Source organism: Caretta caretta, chromosome 2, assembly GCF_965140235.1.
Source record: "Caretta caretta isolate rCarCar2 chromosome 2, rCarCar1.hap1, whole genome shotgun sequence".
In the NCBI taxonomy this organism is placed as follows: domain Eukaryota; kingdom Metazoa; phylum Chordata; order Testudines; family Cheloniidae; genus Caretta; species Caretta caretta.
In genome coordinates, this window is record NC_134207.1 from 7,769,182 (window position 1) to 7,791,819 (window position 22,638).

A 22,638-nucleotide genomic window follows, 5' to 3' on the forward strand; every position below is an offset into this window, starting at 1 on the left:
GAAATCCCCCCCTCTCCTGATGTAACACAGTCCTACTGAGATCCACAGAGGTGTTTGAACTAGAGCTCCATTGGTAGGAAAGGGACAAAGTTGTTGTGATTGTCATTTCTATTAGTATGCAAGGTTAAAGGTCACAGTAATATTCTTTTTAAGTAGTAAAGTATTCCCAGTGTGGGAAGCCATGCACTACTGACAGTTGTAATGCAAGAAACTGTTATGCATATCTGTTATGATTAAATATACATGCCAGTAGCAACTGGACTCTCTTGTCAGAATAGAATGTGTGTAGGGGATACCTACAAATGGAAAAGGGTCTCTTCCTGCCTCCATTTAGTCTCATGTTACTGAATTCAGGGTCCTGCTCACGAGGAATCAGGTAAGTCCGCTCAGTTGTGTGAAAAAGACTACCCAAAAACCTAAGGCTCTCATTGTGCTCTGAAGGTGGCAAGACTATGTCTCAACCTGATCTCTAGAAGAAGCTCTTCCAAAGCTATGGGCCTCCTATCAAAAAAGCTCTTTCCCTTACTCCAAGTAGGGATGCTCTGAGCTCTGTCACCTTCAGTGACTCTGAACAGGGACCATTAACAGAAGCTTCTCCTGAGGTAGCCAGGCCAGCCCATTCCAGGCTTTGGAAGGTGAAGACGGTCAACAACATTCTGCTCTAGGTAGCTAACCAATGTAACATGCAGGGGACTGGTGTGACATGCTTTTGTCCACCTGCTTGGGTGGCTTTGGGGAGGCAGATTACAGGGGCAGGAGGGTAGGAAGGAGGACATGGGGAAAATCAATTAAAAAAAACCCCAACAACCAAAAATATGATATATATTCATTTTTATCATATATATAAAATTTGGAGCACTATTGTAGTATGAAAAATGATGATGATAATAATAATAATAATAATAATTAATAATAATAATTAATAATAAACATGGCACATTGGTGGCTCTCTTTTAGCAAGGGGTGCATTCACCTAGCCATTCATGGCTAAGAGAAGGAATTTTGCCTCCAGCTTTTATCTGGGAGCCTAGGATCAGAGATGGATCTAGCTGGATAGATCAGAGATGTACCATGATGTTGTACCACACATTGATCTTCGATGCCATGGATGTGGTTACCATTTTTCCCCAGATCTTCAGAATCTTTGCTCAGTGAATCCCTGTGTTGTCTAGAATGAGCCTGAGCCCCCTGCTTTTCATACATGTCCCTGTTTCACCCAGACACCAGAATATCTGGAATAACATTTGTACTAGGGAGGAGAAGAAAACTGCGTGTCATCAGCACATTGTTGGTGTCACGAGCCAGGGTGTTGCACAGTGTCTCCCGGCAGTCTCACACAGATGTTGAATAAGTGGCCTCACTTCCCTTTGGAAACTCCCAAAGAGGAAAGAGCAAATATCATGATCCTGCCTACACTTGCTAGAGCCTGCCGAACCCCAAAATCCCTGATGTCTAAAGCAAGATGTGTTGAAAGGGAATTGCTGTACAAGCTTCTGTGCTATAGTGGAGAGGTGTCAGTCATTTAGACTTCTGTAAACTCTAAAGAAACCTGATGTTAATCTGGAGAATCCCTGTCTTACCCTTAACTTTTAGATTGGCCTAGCTACATCACTCTAGTGTGTGGAAAATTCACAGCACTGAGCACAGTAGGTAAGCTAACCTAGCCTCAGCTAGGTCAACGGTCTGCTTGGGGAGCTGGATTACGTACACTGATGGAAATACCTCCTTTCTCGATGTAGGAACCGTCTGTACTACAGCGGCATGGCTGAAGTGCCCATAGTGTAGACATGGCCCAAGTTTCTTTCCATGGACCATTTTTTGTGCAAAGCTTAAAGAACAAAACATAGTCCCTTCTGCAGCTGCCACTGAGTGATTCATTTCCCTTTCCACAGTCTGATTTGTGGCATTTCACACAACCCCTGGCTGCGGTAGGCCTGAAGCTGGTGAGGCAGACACTGAGCATGCTATAGATCAAATAGTCTCAAGCCTCTGAGGCTAAAGGTGCCAAGATGCATTGTGTTGCTCTGCAACACCTCCTATTCTCTGATCTTCGGAGAGTCTTTGACATTGTTATCTATAACATCTCCATTAAGAGATGCTCACCCTCACTCCCTGCTATTAACCTACAGGCCACAATGCAGGAAAGTGGCACAGGTACAAGAGGAAAAAAGTAAGAAACTTGTGCTCTGGGTTCTGATCTTTGTTACAGAGTGTAAATATTGAGTTGCTACCTTGGCTTTAATGGATTAACTCTGGCTCTAGTACCTTGTGACTAGAATAACAATCTGCAGCACTGGAGGATAATGCAGGAAAGAACCCAGTACTTCCCCCTTCCCCACCCGCAGAGAATGGATTGGATGATGCCCCGCAGTCCAGTGTCTCATTTCGTTTGCAACCAGAACTCCCAGAGGGGTCACTGGGGCCCCAGTTCAGGAAAGCACTTGTGCCCATGTTTAATTGCCTTTCAGAATCATGGCTCAAGAGATGTGCTGGCACAAAGAGTGTAAGATCAGGGCACTGTGGCATCTTTTCCTAGTTCCAGTTTCTGTGTTAGAATCATAGAATCATAGAATATCAGGGTTGGAAGGGACCCCAGAAGGTCATCTAGTCCAACCCCCTGCTCAAAGCAGGACCAATTCCCAGTTAAATCATCCCAGCCAGGGCTTTGTCAAGCCTGACCTTAAAAACCTCTAAGGAAGGAGATTCTACCACCTCCCTAGGTAACGCATTCCAGTGTTTCACCACCCTCTTAGTGTTGTTGTAACTAATGAGAAAGGTGAGTCTAGAAGTATGTTGAAATTGTGACACACGTTTTCCCTGTGTTGTTTGTACAATATACCAGAACACGGATAATAGTTATTGAGCAACTCTGAGTACTTTAATCAGCTAGTGTAAGCAGCTGTGTAATTTGTGCATTATTAGTTCAGGACTTGCTGTAACCCAATGATGTTAACCACTCATTTTAAGCACAGGGATAATTATTCATCTATTTATTTCTAGTGTTGTTTCGTTATCAGTAAGTTACTGTAGTAAAAGAGCTACCAAGCTCTCATGTGTAAAAACAAATTGCTCTACAAATGCCGCTCCACCCCGCCCCTTTTATTCTTATTTAAAATGAACAAATATTTGCATTTCTATCAAAATGTTATCACTGATAATGCAAGGAGTTTATTATACATTACTAGTTTTTTTTTAATGAAGTACTTTTAATGACTTACTTTAGAAGCAATAAAAACCCCTCAATTACCTTTTACAAAGTTAAGTAGATTTTTTTGTCTGCATTTTGGTGCGAAAGACAACTAGTTAATTTGGTTTGAACAAAAAAGTGCAATATGCTTTTCCTGTTCATAACAACTCATTTTTCCCATATATGTGCAATTTTTGTTCCATAACAACTCCACTTATTTGCTTCTTTCATGTCATTCATTTCCTCCTCCCTCCCCTCCGGGTCTGTCACGATCACATTTGCATTGTTGTACATTGGATTCACAGCTATTCAATGGCCCCAAGATTAACAGAACCAGTTGTTGTAGAAGTGAATATCTTTCTTTTGTTTTCTTAGCTCTTGTAATATATGCTCCAACAGGAAGTCATTGCTCACTCCTGCAGCTGTATCTCCATTAGGTCTGTTGTTCATATGTGTTGTTGTGGTGGGGTTTTGTTGTTTTTTTTTATTATTATTATTATTTTTTAATAACGTGAGGGAAAATAAATTTAAAACAAACAGAGCAACAATAATGTCAAAGGTCTGGTTTCAAACAGCAGAAGAGAAGCAATACTTTGGACGGCACATAGGACCTTTAGTGCTAAATCTTGGTTTACTACAAGCGCCGAGTAAGCGATGGCATGTTGTTGCTTGGCCCCATGAACAGACCAGGAAGCCCATTGTGACTCTGAGGATATGTGTACGCTGGAGGTGTAATTTCCGGCTTGGGTAACCATACCTTTGCTAGCTCTGATCCCATCCGAGACATTAGGCACACACTTGGGCAGCTAGCCCCTTGTGCCATTCACACTGCCACAGCTACTTTTGTATTTTTAGCACGCCAGCTTGATCAAAGCTAGCGCAGGTATGTCTACTCAGGCTGAAATCACACCTTCCAGCTGCAGTGTAAACATACCTTGAGTCAGAGTGCCCCTCTCAGCTTCCCCTGCAGCAGGGGGAAGTGCCCTGTGCCAAGCAGTTACCTAGCATAGTGTACTTCTCATGGCATACTGGCACAGCTATACTGGCTGCCATATTGGGGGATCAAAGCCAAGCCTCTGCCCATTCTCTTTACCATTCCATCCACTCAGCTGCAGGAGAGGATGTAGCAGCTCTGTGGAGTCTGCCTCCCCCACACTGCTACCCACAATGTGGGTTGCCGGCACTAGGAAGTAAGGTATTGCTTTACATCTTCTCACTTCTCCACACAACCCTGTGCACATGATCCAACCCTTCGTCTGAGGATCTCAGAACACTTTACAAACAGTGGCTAAGTATTACCACTTCTGTGTGAGCCAATTCAAGCAGATATGAGATTATATCACCCTCTTCAGAAATGCAGCCACCTCTGAGGTAGAACAAGGCAGCTGTTTTAACAGAACACAGAAACACAGTGCCATAATTTAGGCCAGGAAGTGAAAAGTTAGATATCCAGTTGAAACTGTAGGGTAAATGTAGGTTGTCAGAAAGCGTAAAAACTGTCATGGGATCTTTAATGTCCATATACGTGGTCAGGACTTTTGATTTTACTTTTCACCTAATAGGCAATTTCCTTAGAGTTTAGAGCTGTTGTGGCTACTTCTTGTAGTGATAAATTGGGGAATTCCAGAGAAGGGGAGAGGAAAGGGAGAAAAGGATTAGGTATAATTTATGAACAGCAAGTTTAAGCATTCACCATGTGCAGCCTCAAGAAAATTCAGCAATGAAAGAGGAGGTAGAATAATTTATGATGGCTAAAGTTGAGCATAGCAAGGAATATCAGCTCGAACTAACGAAGGGAATATGTAAATTAGACATTAGGAAAAAGGTTGTTACAGCGAAGTCAGTTATTTGGGATTTGATGGCTGATTTCCAAAGGAAGCTGTCGAGTCACTGTCACAGAATGTTCAGGTGTAGACTAGAAAAAATCATTACGGGTTTACTACAGAAGTTCACCATTAAAAGGGCCTTTCAAGCCTTAGGTGCTGCAAGTCTATAATGCAGTTCTAATAAATCATCCCTTGGATGCCTTGGCCCAGTATTTACATTTTAACTAGCTTAGATATTCATTGAAAATATTACACTGGGTGAGTGGCAACAACAGGATCTTCTAATTACTGCAGTCCCAATGAGCCAATGTCTGGCGTATCCACAATATGCACTGTTGACTAGGGAACACACAGAGGGGATAGTGAGGATAGCCATTATCTGTGTACTGGTTATGATGTTTCTTTTCTTTGGGCTAGATCATGCCATTAAGACATGCATCCCAGCACTGTACCAATTTAATTGGGGATTGGTCCTGCTTTGAGCAGGGGGTTGGACTAGATGACCTCCTGAGGTCCCTTCCAACCCTGGTATTCTATGATTCTATGATTCTAACCCAGGACAAGCCTCAGGAGACATTGTGTCTCAAGGAGGCAAATGCCTGCCACAGCTCTTGGAGAGCTAGGCTGCGGTGTCACACCTCAGATGAGTGCAACCCCTGCACATTGGCTAGCTCTGCTGGCTGATGTGTAGCAGATTGAGTCTTGCAGTCCTGGAGCTGCTCGCAAGGAACATTCCCTGTCTTCAGGAGAGCACTGGGGACTACAACAGTGGCCATCCCCTGTATGCAAGACTCCTTTAAGGGCTAGCTCCTTTTTGCCCTAAATATCCATTGCTGCACCCAGTTAGTGGCAGGTGTAGGCACCATGGTCCGTTCATCATTGCCCCTTGCACTTGAGTGGGCTTAGTCACTTCAGCTCTGTCACAACACAAGGCTGGTGCATCATTAAAAATACCTTGCTAAGAAGGCTGTTTGCACCACAGGTTCCCTGAGAACAGTTTAGCACTTGGACATGGTGCATTTATAGTAAATACACTTTGCATTTATTTGGAACCTTATCTCCCAAACCATTTTAGAGTCCAATATATAGGGAATACTTCACCAGCCACTGAAATGCAGCAAATTTCTCTGGGGAGAAATTTTGAAACTGATTATACACAGGCTGAGCTAGAGCCCATGAGGAAAGATTTTTATCTTCCTACAAAAATGTTGGTGGGGAAAAAAAACAAAAAATGTTTCTTTTGAAACTTTTCTTCAAAGGTTTTCAGGTGTTTATCCTCAAATAAACAAACCACGGAACAGCTCTAAATTTCGGAAGGGTTGATTTTTCAATGAAAACTTGAAAAACTTCACGGAAATCAAACATTTTCTGTGGACATTTCCATTTTGCCAAAAGCCATTTCTCATCAAAAGTTTAGAATGAAACATTTAGACAAATTCTAGCCTTAGCTTCCTCCTGGAAGAGTAATTTCACTATGCAACCAGCCCTGGAAGCACTCCAAGTCTTATACTGCCTAGAAGGCATTAGGTCATATTTTTTTGGTCTGGCTCAGTCTTTAAAGATGTTTGATTTTCTACTACTGGAAACACAAACCCTTATTTAAAACACACACATAGTCATTTCTAGTAAGGTTGTCCAGGGGTTGGTCGTTAATGTGTTAGTTAATTATAAAGAACATCTCGTCAAACCGTATAATTAGAGTAGCTAAAGCAGAATTAAACAATGATGCTGAACTGATATAAAATGGTTGACATGCAGCAGATTGTCTTTCCTGTTTGTTTTCTTTTTCAAGTTATTTTAATTAATTTTGTGCTGGTGAAAATTCCTGAATTGTGACCTGTCCTGGAAACTGGAGTAGTTGTTATTTAGTATTTGGTTTACCATAGCATCAGGGCCTCGTTGTGCTAGGTGCTGTACAAACACAGAACAAAAAAGATGGTCCCTGAGTACTTTCTTGCCAGCAGTATGATGCATACTTCGCCACCACTGTGCTACAACCTCAGCTCGGAAAGCTGCCTCTGCGGGGCAAGGGTGGTTGTTACTTCAGATCCATTCAATCCATGGCGGCTGGCTGGAATTTGTAAATCACCTGTCTCCATTGAATGCCTTAGATTACACTGCTAGCACAGGTGCCAGTTGGCATTGGGTAATGCAGACCTCATTACGGTGTGAACTGAAACCATAACATTGTTTCACACCCACACGAGCCAGCATTCAGCTGATGCTAACCACTTTCAGCTAATTCCATACTGAGAAGGATTTGAACCCGCAGCCTAGCAATGAAAGATTCCTAGTTGTTACATTGCCAGTTCTCTCCCTGATTCTCTCACTGCCCCTCCACCCCCCAAATGAACCATGTACTTGATAACTGCAGATCACACTTTGCATTCAGTTTCATATTTAAGTAAAATAATTGAATGGCAATTGACAGTTTAAGATTACACTAATTGCTCAGTTTCCCAGAACACTCCTAAAAAGAACATGAATTTATCCTTCATATTTTTCCAGTTAAATGACCCTCATGGAAATAAATCCAGAGTACGGAATTAATAGTGCTGCAAACAAAGTGTATAAAGAGTGGAGACTGCTTAGCTTTTTGTCATAATCTTTGTACAGTTTCTATTTTGTGAAGATAAGAACATACTGTCTGCAATAAACTTCTCTTTCCTGAGGCTGGTATCAGTCAGTTTGATAGATTACTGCTACATCCCTCAATACCTGTATTAGTTTACACACCAGAGTCTGAGGTATATAGGAGAAAAAGCAAGTGTGTGTGATATTCAGTTCAGGTTTTGGTTGTGGATTTCCATGTCCTTGATTACTTAGTACACTGTAAAAAGAAAAGGGTACTTGTGGCACCTTAGAGACTAACCAATTTATTTGAGCATAAGCTTTTGTGAGCTACAGCTCACTTCATCGGATGCAGTCAGTGGAAAATACAGTGAGGAGATTTATATACACACATGAAAAAATGGATGTTGTCATACACACTGTAAGGAGAGTGATCACTTAAGATGAGCTATTACCAGCAGGAGAGCGGGGGGCGGGGGTGGGAAGAAAACCTTTTGTAGTGACAATCAAGGTGGGCCATTTCCAGCAGTTAACAAGAACATCTGAGGAACAGAATAAACATGGAGAAATAGTTTTACTTTGTGTAATGACCCATCCACTCCCAGTCTCTATTCAAGCCTAAGTTAATTGTATCCAGTTGAGTCTCCGACTCAAGGAACATTTCCAACACACCTCTAAACAACATACTAATCCACAGAGACCTTCCTACCAACACTACAAAAAGAAGGATTTTAGGTGGACTCCTCCTGAAGGTCGAAACAACAGACTGGACTTCTACATAGAGTGCTTCCGCCGACGTGCACGGGCTGAAATTGTGGAAAAGCAGCATCACTTGCCCCATAACCTCAGCTGTGCAGAACACAATGCCATCCACAGCCTCAGAAACAACTCTGACATCATAATCAAAAAGGCTGACAAAGGAGGTGCTGTCGTCATCATGAATAGGTCAGAATATGAACAAGAGGCTGCTCGGCAGCTCTCCAGCACCACTTTCTACAATCCATTACCCTCTGATCCCATTGAGGGTTACCAAAAGAAACTACAGCATTTGCTCAAGAAACTCCCTGAAAAAGCACAAGAACAAATCTGTACAGACACACACCTGGAACCCCGACCAGGGGTATTCTATCTGCTACCCAAGATCCATAAACCTGGAAATCCTGGACGCCCCATCATCTCAGGCATTGGCACCCTGACAGCAGGATTGTCTGGCTATGTAGACTCCCTCCTCAGGCCCTACGCTACCAGCACTCCCAGCTACCTTCGAGACACCACTGACTTCCTGAGGAAACTACAATCCATCGGTGATCTTCCTGAAAACACCATCCTGGCCACTATGGATGTAGAAGCCCTCTACACCAACATTCCAACAAAGATGGACGACAAGCCGTCAAGAACACTATCCCCGGTAATGTCACGGCAAACCTGGTGGCTGAACTTTGTGACTTTGTCCTCACCCGTAACTATTTCACATTTGGGGACAATGTATACCTTCAAATCAGCAGCACTGCTATAGGTACCCACATGGCCCCACAGTATGCCAACATTTTTATGGCTGACTTAGAACAACGCTTCCTCAGCTCTCGTCCCCTAATGCCCCTACTCTACTTGCGCTATATTGATGACATCTTCATCATCTGGACCCATGGAAAAGAAGCCCTTGAGGAATTCCACCATGATTTCAACAATTTCCATCCCACCATCAACCTCAGCCTGGACCAGTCCGCACAAGCTTTCATCCAGACCACACCACATGATCCATACAACCGCATTTGCTCCAATCCCTCAGACAGAGACAAACACCTACAAGATCTCTATCAAGCATTCTTACAACTACAATACCCACTTGCTGAAGTGAAGAAACAGATTGACAGAGCCAGAAGAGTACCCAGAAGTCACCTACTACAGGACAGGCCCAACAAAGAAAATAACAGAACGCCACTAGCCGTCACCTTCAGCCCCCAACTAAAACCTCTCCAACGCATCATCAAGGATCTACAGCCTGTCCTGAAGGACGACCCATCACTCTCACAAATCTTGGGAGACAGGCCAGTCCTTGCCTACAGACAACCAACCTGAAGCAAATACTCACCAGCAACCACACACCACACAACAGAACCATTAACCCAGGAACCTATCCTTGAAACAAAGCCCGTTGCCAACTGTGTCCACATATCTATTCAGGGGACACCATCATAGGGCCTAATCACATCAGGCACACTATCAGAGACTCGTTCGCGTGCACATCTACCAATGTGATATATGCCATCATGTGCCAGCAATGCCCCTCTGCCATGTACATTGGTCAAACTGGACAGTCTCTATGTAAAAGAATAAATGGACACGAATCAGATGTCAAGAATTATAACATTCATAAACCAATCGGAGAACACTTCAATCTCTCTGGTCACTCGATTACAGACCTAAAAGTCGCAATATTACAACAAAAAGACTTCAAAGACAGACTCCAACGAGAGACTGCTGAATTGGAATTAATTTGCAAACTGGATACAATTAACTTAGGCTTGAATAGAGCCTGGGAGTGGATGGGTCATTACACAAAGTAAAACTATTTCCCCATGTTTATTCCCACCCCCCACTGTTCCTCAGACGTTCTTGTTAACTGCTGGAAATGGCCCACCTTGATTATCACTATAAAAGGTTCCCCGCCCCCCCCTCCCCATGCTCTCCTGTTGGTCATAGCTCATCTTAAGTGATTGCTCTCCTTACAGTGTGTATGATAACACCCATTTTTTCATGTTCTGTGTGTATATAAATCTCCTCACTGTATTTTCCACTGACTGCATCCGATGAAGTGAGCTGTAGCTCACGAAAGCTTATGCTCAAATAAATTGGTTAGTCTCTAAGGTGCCACAAGTCCTCCTTTTCTTTTTGACAGGTTTCAGAGTAACAGCCGTGTTAGTCTGTATTCGCAAAAAGAAAAGGAGTACTTGTGGCACCTTAGAGACTAACCAATTTATTTGAGCATAAGCTTTCGTGAGCTACAGCTCACTTCATCGGATGCATACTGTGGAAAATACAGAAGGTGTTTTTATACACACAGACCATGAAAAAATGGGTGTTTATCACTACGAAAGGTTTTCTCTCCCCCAACCTCACTCTCCTGCTGGTAATAGCTTATCTAAAGTGATCACTCTCCTTACAATTCTTTTTTGCAAATACAGACTAACACGGCTGCTACTCTGAAACCTGTCATTAGTACACAGTAGATTTTCTTAGAATCATAGAATATCAGGGTTGGAAGGGACCTCAGGAGGTCATCTAGTCCAACCCCCTGCTCAAAAGCAGGACCCATCCCCAATTAAATCATTCCAGCCAGGGCTTTGTCAAGCCTGACCTTAAAAACTTCTAAGGAAGGAGATTCCACCACTTCCGTAGGCAACGCATTCCAGTGTTTCACCACCCTCCTAGTGAAAAAGTTTTTCCTAATATCCAACCTAAACCTCCCCCACTGCAACTTGAGACCATTACTCCTTGTCCTGTCCTCTTCCACCACTGAGAATAGTCTAGAATCATCCTCTCTGGAACCACCTCTCAGGTAGTTGAAAGCAGCTATCAAATCCCCCCTCATTCTTCTCTTCCTCAGGCTAAACAATCCCAGTTCCCTCAGCCTCTCCTCATAAGTCATGTGTTCCAGACCCCTAATCATTTTTGTTGCCCTTCGCTGGACTCTTTCCAATTTATCCACATGCTTCTTGAAGTGTGGGGCCCAAAACTGGACACAGTACTCCAGATGAGGTCTCACTAATGTCGAATAGAGGGGGACAATCACGTCCCTCGATCTTCTCGCTATGCCCCTACTTATACATCCCAAAATGCCATTGGTCTTCTTGGCAACAAGGGCACACTGCTGACTCATATCCAGCTTCTCGTCCACTGTCACCCCTAGGTCCTTTTCCGCAGAACTGCTGCCTAGCCATTCGGTCCCTAGTCTGTAGCTGTGCATTGGGTTCTTCCGTCCTAAGTGCAGGACCCTGCACTTATCCTTATTGAACCTCATCAGATTTCTTTTGGCCCAATCCTCCAATTTGTCTAGGTCCTTCTGTATCCTATCCCTCCCCTCCAGCGTATCTACCACTCCTCCCAGTTTAGTATCATTCGCAAATTTGCTGAGAGTGCAATCCACACCATCCTCCAGATCATTTATGAAGATATTGAACAAAACCCGCCCCAGGACCGACCCCTGGGGCACTCCACTTGACACTGGCTGCCAACTAGACATGGAGCCATTGATCACTACCCGTTGAGCCCGACAATCTAGCCAACTTTCTATCCACCTTATAGTCCATTCATCCAGCCCATACTTCTTTAACTTGCTGACAAGGATACTGTGGGAGACCGTGTCAAAAGCTTTGCTAAAGTCAAGATAGAATACATCCACTGCTTTCCCTTCATCCACAGAACCAGTAATCTCATCATAGAAGGCGATTAGATTAGTCAGGCATGACCTTCCCTTGGTGAATCCATGCTGACTGTTCCTGATCACTTTCCTCTCATGTAAGTGCTTCAGGATTGATTCTTTGAGGACCTGCTCCATGATTTTTCCAGGGACTGAAGTGAGGCTGACTGGCCTGTAGTTCCCAGGATCCTCCTTCTTCCCTTTTTTAAAGATTGGCACTACATTAGCCTTTTTCCAGTCATCCGGGACTTCCCCCGTTCGCCACGAGTTTTCAAAGATAAAGGCCAATGGCTCTGCAATCACAGCCGCCAGTTCCTTTAGCACTCTCGGATGCAACTCGTCCGGCCCCATGGACTTGTGCACGTCCAGCTTTTCTAAATAGTCCCTAACCCTAATAGTCCACAGAGGGCTGGCCATCTATTCCCCATGTTGTGATGCCCAGCGCAGCAGTCTGGGAGCTGGCCTTGTTCGTGAAGACAGAGGCAAAAAAAGCATTGAGTACATTAGCTTTTTCCACATCCTCTGTCACTAGGTTGCCTCCCTCATTCATTAAGGGGCCCACACTTTCCTTGGCTTTCTTCTTGTTGCCAACATACCTGAAGAAACCCTTCTTGTTACTCTTAACATCTCTCGCTAGCTGCAGCTCCAGGTGCGATTTGGCCCTCCTAATTTCATTCCTACACGCCCGAGCAATATTTTTATACTCTTCCCTGGTCATATGTCCAACCTTCCACTTCTTGTAAGCTTCTTTTTTATGCTTAAGATCCGCTAGGATTTCACCGTTAAGCCAAGCTGGTCGCCTGCCATATTTACTATTCTTTCGACACATCGGGATGGTTTATCCCTGTAACCTCAACAGGGATTCCTTGAAATACAGCCAGCTCTCCTGCACTCCTTTCCCCTTCATGTTAGTCCCCCAGGGGTTCGTACCCATCCGTTCCCTGAGGGAGTCGAAGTCTGCTTTCCTGAAGTCCAGGGTCCGTATCCTGCTGCTTACCTTTCTTCCCTATGTCAGGATCCTGAACTCGACCAACTCATGGTCACTGCCTCCCAGATTCCCATCCACTTTTGCTTCCCCTACTAATTCTTCCCGGTTTGTGAGCAGCAGATCAAGAAAAGCTCCCCCCCCTAGTTGGCTCCTCTAGCACTTGCACCAGGAAACCACCTTCTTGAACCTCATCAGATTTCTTTTGGCCCAATCCTCCAATTTGTCTCGGTCCCTCTGTATCCTATCCCTACCCTCCAGCGTATCTACCACTCCTCCCAGTTTAGTGTCATCTGCAAACTTGCTGAGGGTGCAATCCACACCATCCTCCAGATCATTTATGAAGATATTGAACAAAGCCGGCCCCAGGACCGACCCCTGGGGCACTCCACTTGATACCGGCTGCCAACTAGACATGGAGCCATTGATCACTACCCGTTGAGCCCGACAATCTAGCCAGCTTTCTATCCACCTTATAGTGGATATTCTTCTTCTGAGCAGCTACAGAAAAACTGTAGCTGACAGTATTAGAAGCCCTTTTCTTTTTTAAATGAGTAAATGGTCCCAAGCAGTTCAAGATATGTCATCTCATTGATATATTTATTCCCAGTTAAAAGCATTTTTCATAGGATTTCACATGAACTCACGTAACTTGCTTTCAGTAATTTGTTGCTGAACAGGCCTGTGGCTCACTGGAGCGGTTCAGAAACCTCTATAAAATAACTAGGCACTATGGTCTAATAGTTCCTAGTGCATAGTCATCCACATCATAACCTACCCATCGCAATTTCACCTAATTAGAGTACTTGTTATTGGGCTCTGCAGAGAGGCCGAGGGTTAAATGGGCCATGAAGACTGAGTTACTCTCTTACCCATAGAAATGCTCTTCCAGGTCAGGGATGGTGAATAATTGTGGGGTGAAGTTTGTGTGACAGCTGTGTCTGCTGTAATTTTTCTGTGGATTCTATGTTCAGTCGCCTATCATGAGCTCTAAAGTCTATTTTTTCAATGAATCCACTCCATCAGGGAAACGTTTTGTATAAATGACATTTTTGTATCCATAATGCAGATGCTACCATGTCATCTTGTGCTTGCTTATTTGTGTTTAATTTTATTTCTTGGATTTTTTTCTGTAGCCCTTATCGTAACAGCCTCTGAGCACTTTCCAAACAGCAATGGATTTAGCCTCACAAAAGCTCTGTGACACCTGGAGAACTGAGACAGGTGCATTGCCCAAGTTCACATAGTAAATCTATGGCAGAGGTGGGAACAGAACCCACATATCTAGATTTCCAGGCCAGTTTCTCAAACACAAGGGCATTCTTCCTTCAAACTCTGTCTATATGCTGGGGCTCGGAGGTGTTTATATTTTTGTGGTGGCAAAGTAGCAGAAAACCTCATCTTCAGGGGATCACGCATTCGGTTTGGAGTGTGTGCGTGTTTTCCTGCCTTATCACAGTACAAATGTGTACATAAATGAATAAATTCACAAGCTATAAATATTAGGTGTGACCAGCCTAATGCATTTTTGACATTATTTCTTCCAAATATGAATTGCAAAGTCCCAGAGGCCTCAGTCATCTGGACTAACAAAATGCGGCAACATCAGATGCTGAGCGAAAGGAAATAAGAATTGTGGCATTATCACTGTCAGAGAGCAGAGCAGATATTATCACTTGTACTCAGGAGGGTAATGAAACACCTTCCTCCGTCATTTACTTTGTGTGCAGATCTTCACCTTTTCCCTCACTGCCAGCAACTCCCCATTGTAGGCTGGGTGAGCATTTGGAATGTGGGTAAGGGATGTTCATACCTAATTAGGAATCACATGCTCTGTCATGCATCACAGAAGACTTTTGAAACATTATTCAATTTGTTCTACCCCTTGACGTAGTCGGGTAATTTTTTGGTTCCCTGCGCAAGAATATCACTTCTCTATTTTCTGACGCGAGCTGTTCCTTGCTCTCCTCTCCCTGATACCAAACTATCATTCCATTACCTTGAAGATAAAATGGAATCAAATGCAGCTTTTGTTGTCAAAAAAGAAGCAAGGAAAACCAGTTATTTTTGTTTATTTGTCTGCTATCAGAACATTTCAGTGTTCACACTTATCTTGAAATGTAGTGTTTAGAGGCGAATGGGGGCTGAGATAACCGTTCTGCATTGTGCTGGTTCAGACAGAATTAGACTGCATTTTATCTTTGTAATCTGCCAAGCCTCAACCCTTTATCTACCATCTTGGGTGAGGTTCTTTTGGAGGGGGGCGGGGGGGGGGGGGGAACAATTTACACACACACACACACACACACACACACACACACACACGCTGGAAGGGGTGATCTTGTGAGATTATCTGATGGAATATGCACATTTACAGTGGTGCCAATCCAGATCACAGCCTCAGTGTATTAGGTGCTACATGCTTACAAAGAAAGAAAAGCCCTGCCCCAAAGAGTCTATAAACTAAATAAAAAGAATGAGGAGGACTTGTGGCACCTTAGAGACTAACAAATTTATTTGGGCATAAGCTTTTGTGGGCTAAAGCCCACTTCATCGGACTAAATAGGGACCAAACACAATAAGGCATACAGAACACAAAACAAGAGTAAAGGTAGTAGGAACCCAAGGTTGCATATAATTTTAGCTGAGGGCACAATTTGGAAACGTCAGTGTTTTGTGTGTGTCTGTAAAAAGTAGATAAAAGATATTAAATAACCGCTCATAAGAAGAGGTGACTGAATAATTGTTTGGGTTTTTTTGGTTGGGTATCCAAAATGAAAAATCTGGGAAATGAATCAGTTAGTTTAGAACCAAAATGAAGTTTTACATACCAAAATGAAAAATGAGAAATTTAAAAAAAAAATCATTCAGGTCAAATGAAATGGTTTGAATGTTGATTCAAAACAAAATATCAAAATGGTTTGTTTTGGAAAAATTTTGAGGAGGTGGGGAGGGGGAACTCTTCACTGAATTCAACCTGAATTCACAGATAGTTTTGGTGTCCTGAAAAAAATCATTATTCAGTGAATTTACTATTTGCCCAAATATTTCACTCAGCTCTACTCACAAACCATCTGCCTTATAAGTTGCTATTGTTATTATATCTCTTGCACACTTTTGCTAGTCAGCATCACAAGTAATGACACTTATCTTTAGTCCTCAATGTAGAGAAACACCTTCAAGAACAGGCGCCTAGTGGCTCAAGGGGCGTGGCAATGGCATGGAGAACCCTTCATCTCTAGGTCACTAGTGCAAAAGCAGCCCAAGTTATTAGTGACTGAAAGACTGATGGGTGTCTGGTGGCTGATATGAAGTGAGCTGGTGTCTCTTGGTCCAGTTCTTAGTGAGCATGTGTGTATATCACAAAAAATCTGTCACAGCTGATAACCAATATACGGTCTGCAGCCCCAGTGGACAGGCCAAGGACTGAATAGTTTATGGTGACTAAATTGCCCTTTTAGCCTCTACCTCAGTACTGAACCATGTTGCCAGGGAGTAGTGAGGGGAAAGCACATTCTGTCCCTGCATCTTTTCTGAATAAATAAAGGGCTTTGGTGTTCCAAGCCATCAGTCTAGCACCATTCACCACATCTGAATTCACTCCACTACATTGGCCAGAGATGGACTGCCATATTACAGTAAAAAGAAAAGGAGTACTTGTGGCACCTTAGAGACTAACAAGTACTCCTGTTCTTTTTGCGAATACAGACTAACATGGCTGTTACTCTGAAACTTGTCATATTATAGTAACTCCTCACTTAACGTTGTCCCGGTTAACGATCGTTTGTTGTTACATTACTGATCAATTAGGAAACAAGCTCATTTAAAGTTGTGCAATGCTCCCTTATAAAGTCGTTTGGCAGCTGCTGCTTTGTCCAGTGCTGGCAGGATTCTCTGGAAGAGCAGCCCCCCCATCTTGGGGATTGGAACCGGGTGGGCCGGCAGCCCCCCACCCCCATCAGCTGTAAGGTATGTGGCTTTGCAGCTGCCCAGCAGCAGTTCAGGTGTCCCTCCCGCCACTGCTGTGCTGCTCCTGCCCTGCCCTCTGCCTGGGAGCTGCTCCCTGGAGCCTCCTGCTTGCTGGGGGAGGGGTGGAGAGGGGTGCTGATGTCAGGATATCCCCCTGTTCCTGCCCCCCACCCCCGCAGGAGGGGACAGTCACAGGGCTCAGCGTGTGGGGGGCGGGGGGGATCTTGCAGGAAGCTGTTGCTTCCTGTCTGAACTGGCTGATCTGCTTAAAAGGGCAATGTACTTGAAGTGGTGTCAGAGTACTTAAAGGGGCAATGCATGTCTCTCTCTCTTACTCACGCATGCACGCCCCAGCACTTTGGAAATTCCACACCTGTGCAGCCATGCATTGCTGTCAGGAGGAGGGAGTGGTACGCTCCAGCTGGATAGCATCGGTTCATCATCATGTTCAGGTTTTTGCAGGGAAGTGTTTGCAGCTACTGCCCTGCATCTGTTGTGTTTCCTCCCTCCTGCCTCAGTCCATGCTGCCTTGTAGAGTGTGAGGCTACATTAACAACAGCGTATTAACCCTTGAGGGCTCAGCCGAGTACAAGTTCATCATTTAGCAGCAAGACATTCCCTGGGAAATATTCCACCCTCTTACTCCACCACCTCAACCAAGCTTCAGAATCATTCATTGCTGTGTACAATATTAAACTGTTTGTTTAAAATTGTTTAAAACTTATACTGTATATGTATATAATGTCTTTTGTCTGGCGAAAAAAAATTCCCTGGAACCTAACCACCCCCCCTATTTACATTAATTCTTATGGGGAAATTGGATTCGCTTAACATTGTTTCACATAAAGTCTCATTTTTCAGGAACATAACTCCAACATTAAGTGTGGAGTTACTGTACTGTGTTATTTCTCACCTAGGCCCTAATAAATGAATCATGTTAATAGGGAGAGGTTTCCAGCATCCTTCCTCTCTATCCCTCCTTGTTCAGAGGCCCTACGTAATGGCATCGCAATAGTCTGATAAGAGCTAGACATCACGCCTTCCAGAGCCCATCTGCTCAGCTCCTGCTGTTGAGCACAGTGTCTCTGCAGTGCTCCTGGAGCCTGCTGTCCCCAGTTAGCTTAGGGACTGAGATGATGAAGCTCAACAGAGCTATTTTAATTATTCAGCATGGTGCCATGATGGCATTGACCATTAAGACAACAAAATAGAGCAAGAGAAGGAAAAAGAAACTCCCAGTGCTGGTTGTTGAGCAGTCCCAGAGGAGGTCTAACTCAGGCTGTAATTGCTGTTCTGGATAGCTTCTGCCCTCAAAACAATTTTCTGCTAGTCTGTTGTTGCTTAGCCTGGCTCAGTTTGATTTATAGGATGTCATTTTTTCTCCCCAGCTGTAGACAAGAGAAAAATATTTCCTGGAAAGACTGTTGTGGGTGAAATTTAGTTTGTGTCCATCTAGCATCAAAGAAGCTCTCTGCCTTTCTATGTCCCTTTGTTATACCAATAAAATAAAAACCAGCAGGATCTTATTAAAGGGGAAAAGGCAAAATACCACATTTATTGTGAATACAGAAAGAATCATAGTAAGCAGTTAGTTATAGCTATAACATTCCATTCAATCTCATATTTATTCACACATTCGTTCATACACACACACACACACACAGGTTCTGCAAGGTTGTTATCATAGTTACCAGCCTTAGAGTTGCTCATGCCAAGCCACTGGCCAGGTGGCCTGGACATGAGGAGGGATCAGGGCCTCGTCAGATGCACATCTGATGCTCCTGGAAGTTGGTTTGCATAATCAGACCCCAAAGTTCTCACTTTCTAGAGTCCATTTTTATAGGAATTTCTTCCTATGCCAGTCTATGGGAATTGCTTCATCATGCTGTTGCTGAATCAATCAGCAAATGTCACATCCCTGACGGCTCCATGCTGCCAGATGTTATCTTGTTCTTTGGTTCTCCCATTCTTGAGGCTGTTCGGTGGATTCCAGTCTGCCCTCCGAGGGTCCTCTGGTTATTTCCACTTAACACCTTCTTCAGCCGATGGACACTGGATTCTTAGGCTGGCACCTCCCTAATCATTCAGTTATTATCCACACCAAGCATCCATCCACATACATCCTCTATCTCTATTTTAATCACAATTGTTAAAGCGAGATGAATACAACAAAAGGGCGGGGAGTCTCTGGGTACAGTTTCTATTGTTACAGAGTATTGCTTTGAGTTTCTCTCTGTGTGAGTAGTTGTTGTTACAAAGAATTGCGTTGAGAACAGACTCTGTCTTAGAATGTACTAACACAATTAGCAGCTTGCAAGTTTCACACATAGAGGGAGAGAAACAGTACCAAAAATCAAGAGACCCCTTAATTAGTAGTACCCTGGAATTTAAACTATGGGGAATCAAACTCATTTGTGATTTTAATACAGAACTTCTTTAATATGATCCAACACCTTCTCCCTTCCCTCCCCCCCCCCCCCGGAAGGGATGGGAAATGGGTTTACACTATGTTTGAGTTTAAACACTGAGAAATGTCCATCCTTGTGCTCTTTTCTATGTGCGACACAGGCTGGGTAGTGGGAGGAATGTGTTCCTGAGAGTAATGCACACTGAGCACCGTAAACGGTGCTTCCCTGTGATAACACATTTTGCGCATCTGGAGTGGGTGTTCCCCAATGGTTACATTTGCCTTGGCCCTGGGAGAGTGCTGTTGGGTGAGGGGGGATGGGGAGGGTTATCCCAAGGGTAACACATTTTAGATATTTCCTGGGTTGCTTCCCTGTATTGACGTACACAAAGATATGCTGTGTTTTACTCCCTTTAGATCCTACACCAATATCTCTGTCTGCTTCCAGTTCATTTTATAACAGCCCTTGTTGATCATTCATAGAATGACTGGCAGGGCTGACCCAGGAGTTTGCATATAGAATTCTACATGACCTGCAGACACAGATATAATTAATTTAGTTGTTAATTTAGATTCATCCGTCTAATTTTTTTTTTAAGACTAGAGGTTCTCCCTATAAAGGGACAAACCCTGAGCTTTCTACTCAGTTTTTTTTATTCTGTCCCTACTCAGGCAGATCCCCTTTGATATCTGTGGGACAATTCCCTGAAAAGGGATTAAGTCAGTATTGATCAAGAACTCCAGGATGTGGCCAAAAGTGAATGAGAAGGGACAGTGAGGACATCCCTGGCCTGTCCCTTTGGAATGCAAATGAAATCACCTCTTGTTTATTTAGCATTGTTCTTGTGGCTGGAATTTAGAGTGTCCTGAGAGTAAGATTACACGTGGGGCCAAATTTAAATGTTTGCCATATTGCTAAACTTTGACACCTTTAGGAATGAGAGTGGCTGTGGGAGGAGCTGACATTTTCATTGCTGTTTTTGTGAATATGTTTAAAATGTATGTTCTGTGCTGAAATGTGCTGATAGGATTTATAATCCAGGCTGTCTGCTCTTTGGCTTTAAGAATGCTGAAATTGTGGGCATGTTAAAATGAGCCTTCTGTTGGGAGGTGTAACATTCTTGTTAACCAGGGAGTTAATATTTCTTAAAAGAATTTGTAAATTATCCCTGTAAAACCATCTGAGCCTGGTGATTTTCTAGGGTTTTTTTGTTCTTTGTTTTTCCCTCTCTGTATGTAAGATATGTCTAATGCAGCTTGTTTGTGTTCCTTGAAGTATGAGAGCGTTAAACAAATTATACATACATTATGTTTGCCTTGGTCATCTCCTATCTCAGCTACTGCAACCATCCCTTGTGTGTCCCCCAGTCTTGCCACATCCGTTTGCCTCTCTTCCTCTGTCTAGTCTACACACAGTATAAAGGGCCTGGTCATTCAACTCCACGGGAGCGCTCACAACTCCCACTGAAATCACTTGGCAGATGGCAAGCACTCACCGCTTTCCAGAGGCACTGAGCACCTTACCGGCTAAAAAATCTTCATCTTCTGCCACCAGTCTAACCATGTAATTCCCTTCTCAGACTCTCCACACTGACTTCCTCTTGCTCACTAAAGCTTATCATCCTCACCTTCAAACTGCCACACAATTTCTACAGTGGAACCTGCCTTCTTGGCAATGCTTTATTACCATAGTGTTACAGAGTGTGATCTCGTGTTACTTAAACTTCATTACTTTTATAAAATATTCTGTGGAACATTTACTAGTTATGCATATTCTCATACATAATTAAAGCTAGACTGCACTTGACAAGGAAGTGAGCACAGTGCATTTTGTGCTGCATTACCCTATCCTTTGGTTTTTTTTAGCTTTTGTTTCTTGTATTTGTTCACTTGCTCGTAAATTTGCCATATTCAGTCATTCGCAATGGTTCTCCCAGGCTTCATTACAAATTAATGAGATTTGACTACATTGTATAATTAAGTACTGTTCTACTCACAATTACATAATAAACCTCAAAAATGAATGTAGATACTCTTGGAACCATTTATAAATTAATCAAAGGGGATAATTTAGTTGTCTAACCATCAGGTTGGGGACATTTAGACTCCTTTGCCCCCAGGATTCTACTCCAAGCCGGCTTAAAGTAGGTGAATAGGCTACTGTTCCGTTAACTGTGTGAGGGAGTCTCTTACAAGAGATTTTAAAAGTTAGGGGAGGAAATCATCTCCTATGAGAAAATGTGTGGGATGAGTCTGAGGGGAGAGAGAAACTACACTTCTCCATGAGAGCATTCTCACATGTGTTGTCGGGAATACGTATGTGTGTTTTTTTCCCCTCAGTGCCCCAGTAGAATCAACAGGGCGCTCCTCCCCAAGAACATGTGAACTCCCTTGGATTTACAGTCAACTAGGGTTGATCTCCTATTTGCCTTGCATCTATGCACCAGCTCTGAAAACACCTCTCTGCGGATCAAAGGAAAGTTAATACTGCCAAAAGTGGTTACCACGCGTGGATCATGCCCTGAGAGATTGTCTGCTCCCTGTGGACATTAGTGGTCCAGTGACACTTCACAGAGGAGTAAGGGTTTGCTCTCGCTCTGGTGCTATGCATTGTATTTGGCACGAATTGATTAATTTCCCCCCTCCCCAGATTTATCTATATATCAGAAGTGCTGTATTATGGTGGCACCTGTATTAAAATTTTGTGTTAGTTCTGTTATCCCTGAGCAGCCTTCACTCACACTCAGCATAATGTTTTTGTGCCCTAAGATAAATAGGGCAGCAAAGTCGGATCTTTCTGCATGAAAGGCGCTATAAAAAATCAAGTCATAGCAACAAGTTATGTCAGAGTGTCCTTTTCTGGTATGCTAATAGAAGCCTTTTCTGTATTGCATTCAGTATTATCCCATTTACAGATTCATCATTCTTATTAGAGCCAGAGTTACATGAAGCCAAGATTTGATTGTAAATGTTCTTACATGCTAGGCTGTTACAGGCTCTAATTTAGAAACAATATTTCAGTTGCTGTTTTTTAATTCAAAGAGCTACTGTTGCTTTAGCTAGTTAATGTTTTGACACTTTGAAGAGGTGTAAAGAGATCCTTTCATCACTTAGCTTTGCTCTAACTGACCTAAAGATAAAGAAATTTCAAAATCTGACAGTCTTTCTATCAGCTCTCCATTCACTTAGTAATGGTATTTCACCACAAACACGCAACACTGAGAGAACTTGAGTTAGTACATAAGAATCAGCGGTCCTAAATGAATTGTATCC

At 43.3% G+C, this 22,638-nt stretch overlaps 1 protein-coding gene across 9 annotated transcripts in view; it reads left to right on the forward strand.

Moving 5' to 3' along the window:
• TSNARE1 (t-SNARE domain containing 1) overlaps positions 1-22,638 on the forward strand; it is a 719,956-nt gene that overhangs the window by 479,632 nt on the left and 217,686 nt on the right. The gene's annotated exons all lie outside the window — the stretch shown is intronic.